We start from the raw sequence: 7,324 nt of genomic DNA on the forward strand, positions 1-7,324 counted from the left end.
GTGCGCTTCCTTCTCGTGGCCATGACACAGTTGTGTGTGACATAACTATGTGTGGGTTGGGGTGGCTTTTCCGCTCTGCATGCACGCGCCTTGTGAAATGATTCCCACCATAAGGCCCACGAGAAGCTTCCTCTCCCCACTCCGTCAGCTTGTTCTGCGGAGGGAACACGGACTCTCCGCCAGCTCTAGCTCTCCGGTGCCCGTGTGAGATCCTTAACTGCGATCTAGTTCACTAGGTCGGACCCCAGGAACTTATGCGTCTTGTATCTGAACGCTTCTCCCGGTAGCCAGCATCTCGTTTCTTTCCTCTACCACCCAGGACAATCCCATCTCTGCCCTCAAAGTCCCACTGAAGCTCCACATGTACATGAGCCCAAACAACATTTCTTCCTGCATCTGGCTCATCTCCCTCGCCTCTCTGTCCCCCAGACTAACTGCATCACACATGTTTTCTTTTTGATTACCAAATAATATTCCATTATGTGTATACACACACACATAATCTTTATTCACCCATATGTAATAGGACCCTTTGGTGTTTTCATGTCTTACTTATTAAAAAAAAAAATGTTTCAATGACCAAGAGAGCACTGATAGCTCTTTGAGATCCTGATGTTATTTTTTTTTTTTAATATAGACTCAGAGGTAATTACGTGGATTACGTGGTAATTCTACTTTCACTTTTTTTCTCTTTGAAATCCCCATAGTGTTTTCCAGGATGGTTGAACAGGTGTCGGTTCCCCAGCAGTGCACAGGGGGGCTTGTCTCTCCACAGCCCCTCCCATACCCCCACCCATCTCTGATAGCAGCTGTGCCCACAGACAGGGGTGAGCTCACGTGGGTAAGAAGTAGGATTTTAAATTAAACTTAACATGTTCTATGTGTGATCTGTTTCAAAAGAAAGTGTCTGGAAATGTGTATACTATCACATGTGTATCAATAGATAGATATTGGCATTCCTTATTTCGTTTAATTCCACTGCAGCTAGCTGTGAGCACAGCCTTAGGCTCTGTCCGATGCTCCTGAGAAACTACAAGGAGCATGTAGGAAAAGGGGAGCAGTTTTATGGCATCAAAGAGCTCATTGTCTCTGTGATATCTGCTCACGTTTGAGGGAAAAGCTACTCTACCGAAGGGTAATTATAAAATGCATTTTCTCTAGCTTACAACTTTTGATAACTACACATTTAAAAAATGCCTTCTAGTAATGAGACGGATACATGCAACAAAAGATTCTGTGTAAAGGACAGCACTCTTTCCCCAGAACAAAAGCCACGTTTCGATTTCTTCCATCCCCCTTTCAGGTGTTAAACTATAAAGCAGTCTACAGCAATCAAATAAGTTTTTATTCCCTTTCAAGTCCCCATTTATGTTTCCTCTGTCACTCCTCAAACCATGGCAGGAAACACTGGATATTAGAGTGATGGCAAGGCAGGGCAATGAGAATGAGGAAAAGCTCGGTCCAGCGGCTATAGCCGTCTCAGGCCGGCAAATGCACTGGAGAGGGACGAAATGGTTCCATATAGAATGACATTGTTCAGGAAATCAAAGCAATTATGAGCACTGGACACTCAGCATTGTGAGTTGGATAAGTCTACTTTTAAAAATAACTGTTAAAAGCTTTATAAGTTCCACTGAGATGAACGTGAAGTGTTCTTGGGCCCTGAAAACTTTATCAACTGTTTCGTGGCTGGGATGTGGTAGAACTCATTCTTTGCATTTGTGAGGTCCAAGGTTTAATCCCAAAAGAAAGGAAATTTAAAAAGGAAGGAAGGAAGGGAGGAAGGGAGGGAGGGAGGGAGGGAGGGAGGAAGGAAGGAAGGAAGGAAGGAAGGAAGGAAGGAAGGAAGGAAGGAAGGAAGGAAGGAAGGAAGGAAGGAAGGAAGGAAGGAAGGAAGGAAGGAAGGGAGGGAGGGAAGGATAGAGGGAGGGAGGGAGGGAAGGAAGAGAGGGATAGAAGGAGGGAGGGAGGGAAGGAAGGAAGGAAGGAAGGAAGGAAGGAAGGAAGGAAGGAAGGAAGGAAGGAAGGAAGGAAGGAAGGAAGGAAGGGAGGGATAGAGGGAGGGAGGGAGGGAGGGAGGGAAGGAGGAAGGGAGGGAGGGAAGGAAGAGAGGGATAGAAGGAGGGAGGGAGGGAAGGAAGAAGGGAAGGGAGGGAGGGAAGAAGGGAAAGAAAACGGGAAGGGAGGGAGGGAGGAGGGAAGGAAGAAAGGAAGGGACGGAAGGAGGAAGGGAGGGAGGGACTGAGGAAGGAAGGAAGGAAGGAAGGAAGGAAGGAAGGAAGGAAGGAAGGAAGGAAGGAAGGAAGGAAGGAAGGAAGGAAGGAAGGAAGGAAGGAAAGAAGGAAGGAAGGAAGGAAGGAAGGAAGGAAGGAAGGAAGGAAGGAAGGAAGGAAGGAAGGAAGGAAGGAAGGAAGGAAGGAAGGAAGGAAGGAAGGAAGGAAGGAAAGAAAGATGGATGGACTTAAAATTAAGAAAGGGTTTAAAGAGCATGCAGGCTTCTGTTAGAAATTGTATAGTCGTGAGAATCAGGGCAAGGGAAAGCCAAGATAATTTATCACACATGATTCATGGGGGAGACCCTTGAGAAATAAAAGTGCCAGGGGCAGCCTGTGGCCAAGTTTTGTTTCTGTAGAAGCAAAATGTACACAGATTTCCAGGAGGTGTCAGCAAACTGGCCTCAGGTTCATCTGAGGAGCCAGGAAAAGCAATTCCAGGGAAAAAATTCCAGTGGTCAGAGACCTACACAGTAAAAACAAAAAAGGAACAAACCATGCAAGAAGGCATAATGCAAGAAAAAAATATTATATAATCCTGTAAAAATACACGTTTTAATTTGGTGATAGATTAAATATGTCAAAAAAAACTATGATGAATAATCTAATTTGTGTAATTTTAATTCTGAAATCCTCTTATTCTAAATAGTGCCCTATTTTTATAGGTAACAGCCTCTATAAATTTTCTTTTGCCAACTTTCTTTGGTAGCTTTTTGTCATTTGCAATAACGAAATGTAGGAAGTCTCTGTTTGAAATTAATATCTTCCTTGTCAAATAAAACCTCAACAGAAAGTATTTGTCTTTCAAGCTGCATCTGATCAAGGTGAAGAGTCGCCAACCTGTGGCTAGATATGTGTAGAAAGGTATGGTCATGTGTGTATCACTGTGTGCATGTGTGCTCATGCGTGTGTAAAGGGGTGTGTTGGTGGATAAATGCATGTATATGGCTTATCCATGTGCATGTACATGTGTGTTTGTACATGTGAGTCTATCTGTGGGCTTTGGGGTGGGGAAGTCTAAGTGAGCATGTGCAAACTCACCTCCTTTCCTTACTTTCAAGGTAAATTCATCTTTTCTGATTGTTTCCTTACTCACTAGGATCTGTTTCCTCTCCCGTTTACAAGTACTTGGTGACGTCATGCATGTATTTAGGGGAGAATTGAGTAAGTGAGTCGCAGTTTGTGGTGAAGACACATGCAAGTAAGCCACATGTTGGGTAGGGGCCACTGTAGGGGATCTGTAGTGTGTCTGTCAGGCAAAGAGGCTCCAGAGCACTGGTCCTTTGGGGCATGTGGGCCTCCACCTCGGGCGGACACAACCCATCCCCAAAGCCCGAAGTCGGGCTGGCGCAGGATTAGCCATCAAAGTCAGCTCAAAGTTACCCTATTGTGCTCATGCTGTCAATTAAAACTCCTCTCCCAAAATAATTTGGCAAAACAGAAATGAATGCAAATCAGTCTCTCCTCGCAGCTAACTATTAGACAGTTTCACCACCTACTCCTGTGTGCTGCTATTTCAGGGCTCGGAGGCAGAGGGAGACCGTTGGAGGATTACATAACTCTAATCGTGGAGCTAGGCCATAATTCCTGAAGTTTCTACCTTCTTCTCGGAGAATCATTTCCACAGTCGTGTCCATGAGAAAGCTACCAAGTAGCCCAGACATAATGAGGTGCTAAGATCATTTCTTCGGGAAAAATAAAAGACAACTTTCATTTGCCTTTCTTCAAAGTTATTACAGCAATTCAAGAAAATAATTACAGACTCTGATCTCAGGTTATTAGATGATCCCAGTGACTATAAGATTGTGGCCTGAATTTTCTGCATTAAAGTTTTCCTTCAGCCCAACTCTTCCCTCATGCCCCCTATAATGCCTTATGCAGAATATCCCATACAAAATGCCCCATGCAAAACAGTGCACAGAACATATCTTTAGAAAATGTTCCAAGATTATATCCCTTACATAGAGTTCCCAGACCATGTCCCTCACAGAGCACTCCACAGACCATGTCCCTCACAAAGCGCTCCACAGACCATGTCCCTCACAGAGCACTCCACAGATCATGTCCCTCACAGAGCACTCCACAGATCATGTCCCTCACAGAATGCTCCACAGACCATGTCCCTCACAGAGCACTCCACAGATCATGTCCTTCACAGAGTGCTCCACAGACCATGTCCCTCACAGAGCGCTCCACAGACCATGTCCCACACAGAGTGCTCCACAGACCATGTCCCTCACAGAGTGCTCCACAGACCATGTCCCTCACAGAGTGCTCCACAGACCATGTCCCACACAGAGCGCTCCACAGACCATGTCCCTCACAGAGCACTCCACAGACCATGTCCCACACAGAGCGCTCCACAGACCATGTCCCTCACAGAGTGCTCCACAGACCATGTCCCTCACAGAGTGCTCCACAGACCATGTCCCTCACAGAATGCTCCACAGATCATGTCCCTCACAGAGCGCTCCACAGACCATGTTCCTCACAGAGTGTTCCACGGACCATGTTCCATACAGAGTGTTCCACGGACCATGTTCCTTACAGAGTGTTCCACGGACCATGTTCCTTACAGAGTGTTCCACGGACCATGTTCCTCACAGAGTGTTCCACGGACCATGTTCCTCACAGAGTGTTCCACGGACCATGTTCCTCACAGAGTGTTCCACGGACCATGTTCCTTACAGAGTGTTCCACGGACCATGTTCCTTACAGAGTGTTCCACAGACCATGTTCCTCACAGAGTGTTCCATGGACCATGTTCCTTACAGAGTGTTCCACGGACCATGTTCCTTACAGAGTGCTCCACAGATCATGTCCCTCACAGAGTGTTCTGCAGACCATATTCCTTACAGTCTTCCACAGATCATACTCTTACAGACTCTACAGAAACTCCACAGATCATGTGCCTTATACAATATTCCACAGATAATCTCTTTGAACAGAATGTTCTACAGATCTTGTCCCTTACATTATTTCACAGATCATGTTCTTTACAGAATATTCCACATATCATGTTCCACACAGAACCTCCACAGGTCATTCCTTACAGAATGTTCCAGAGATAATTCGCTTTACAGGACATCCTATAGATAATATCTCTTACAGAAAATTTCACATAAAGTGCTCCATTCTGGATGATTCATACTTAGTATGCCCCTTAGAATGTCACAGAATATCCCAAACAGAATGTCTTATGCAAAATCTCCATACAGAATGACATAAGTAACTTTACTTGCCAAAGAAAATGCTCACTCATCCAGACACTAAGTAGGTTTCAAAACTTCTAACCATCTTATTATCTGCATTTGGCCTGAGCTCCTTACAGAGGAGTTGTATTTTATAAGTCTTGCATTTTCTTGAATATACTAACATCATGTCAGTAGGAAAAAAATGTAGCTATAAGCTGATGAAACAAATAAAATCAGTTAAAACAACTCCATTTGTTTACAAATATCTAAAAAAAGATGAACATGTTATCAAGGAGAAAATGAAATTGCGAAACTACAATAAATAGTATGGTGCTAGCATCTAAATAGACATATAGTTTAATGAAACAGGAAAGAGAGCCAAAAATAAGTTCCTCTGTATACAATCAACTCATATTTGACATGAGATCCATAAACATTCAATGGGAATAGATTGGAATCTTTAATTATAAAGAAAAGTGGCTAAATAAATGGGGAAAGTGAACAATAGCTTATAGAATGAAATTGGACCTCTATCTTAAAGTACACAAAAAAATTAACTTGAAATGTAGTAAGACTTAAATAAAAAACCTGAAACCATAAATCCCCTAGAAACATGAAACTCTCCTTAATATTAGTTTTAAGAAATCTTCTTTGATATGATGCAACCTCATAAGCAACAAAAAAAAAAAAATAAACTAGCAGGAATCATCAAACTAATAAGCTTATGTAAACTCAAATAAACAATAAGAAATGAAAAGGCAGCCCCAGGATAGAAAGAAAATATTGGCAAATAATTTCTCCAGTAAAAGATTAACATTCAAATATACTAATAAATTCATACAAATCAATAGAAAAATAGAAGAGGTGATTTAAAATGGGCAGAGCTCCTGAATTGACATTTTTCCCCAAAGAAGATACACAAATATTCAATAAGTACATGAAAAGATGCCCAAAATTACTAAGCATCAAGAACATGCAAACATACAATGAGATCTCATCTCACACCTGTGTGAATCACTGTATCAAAAAGACAAAGCACAAATGTTGGAGAGGACATGGGGAAACGGAACAGTTGGTGGAAATGTAAACTGCTGTAATCTCCCTAAAAAATAGTCTGAAGTCTCCTCGAGAAATAAAAATAGAGCTCCCATATGATCAGCAATCTCACTTCCGGCCTGCTTTATTCTCGAAGGAAGTCAAATCCAAGAGAGATACCTGCAAGCCCATGCTCACTGCATTCTTATTCCTAACAGCCAAGAGACAGAGACAGGCCAGCATCTGCCTCCAGAACGAACGCCTGAGAAAATAGGACTTAAACCTAGAGTTTCACATTGCATGCTCAGGAAAATCAGGAAATGGCTTCTTTCAGGAACGGCGATGTGGCAGAGCCCAAGAAGGATTCAAATAGAAAAGTCTACCCAAGGCTTCGATCCACGGGGCCATGTGTTTCCTTCTCTGCCGCCAGGTGTCCACTCAGTGATGCCCACCAGGTCCCCCAGTGCTCCGGCCTGCCCCTTTCTCTGGAGGAACTGCGTAACAGTGGATTTTTTAATTGCCAGCAATGGGCTTCCTTCCCTTGTTTCCCACTTCTCCTGGGTTATTTTTAAAGAATAATGAACCCAGATGACTCACCCCAGCCCTGCAGGAAAGGAACAAACCTAAGTGACATTAATGTATGGTTTGCAAAGTCAACTTTTGAGAACTGTTATCCTACACTATTTTCTCCCCCTTGAGAGGACCTTCCTTCCACTTCCCTGCCAAGATGAGGAAAAGACGCTACCTGTCCAGGCACCGGCAGGGAGAGCCCAGAGGAGGGACACACAAACGTTCTGTCTGTTCTTTCTTGCCTTTGTGAGA

At 43.5% G+C, this 7,324-nt stretch overlaps 1 long non-coding RNA gene across 1 annotated transcript in view; it reads right to left on the bottom strand.

Moving 5' to 3' along the window:
• LOC129402183 (uncharacterized) overlaps positions 1 to 7,017 on the bottom strand; it is a 124,259-nt gene extending 117,242 nt beyond the window's left edge. Inside the window, exon 1 of the long non-coding RNA XR_008628577.1 lies at positions 6,886 to 7,017. This is a non-coding gene — a long non-coding RNA (uncharacterized LOC129402183). The remainder of the gene's footprint in view (positions 1 to 6,885) is intronic.
• Positions 7,018 to 7,324: the final 307 nt, after the last annotated feature.

Source organism: Sorex araneus, chromosome 2 (genome assembly GCF_027595985.1).
Source record: "Sorex araneus isolate mSorAra2 chromosome 2, mSorAra2.pri, whole genome shotgun sequence".
Lineage (NCBI taxonomy): Eukaryota > Metazoa > Chordata > Mammalia > Eulipotyphla > Soricidae > Sorex > Sorex araneus.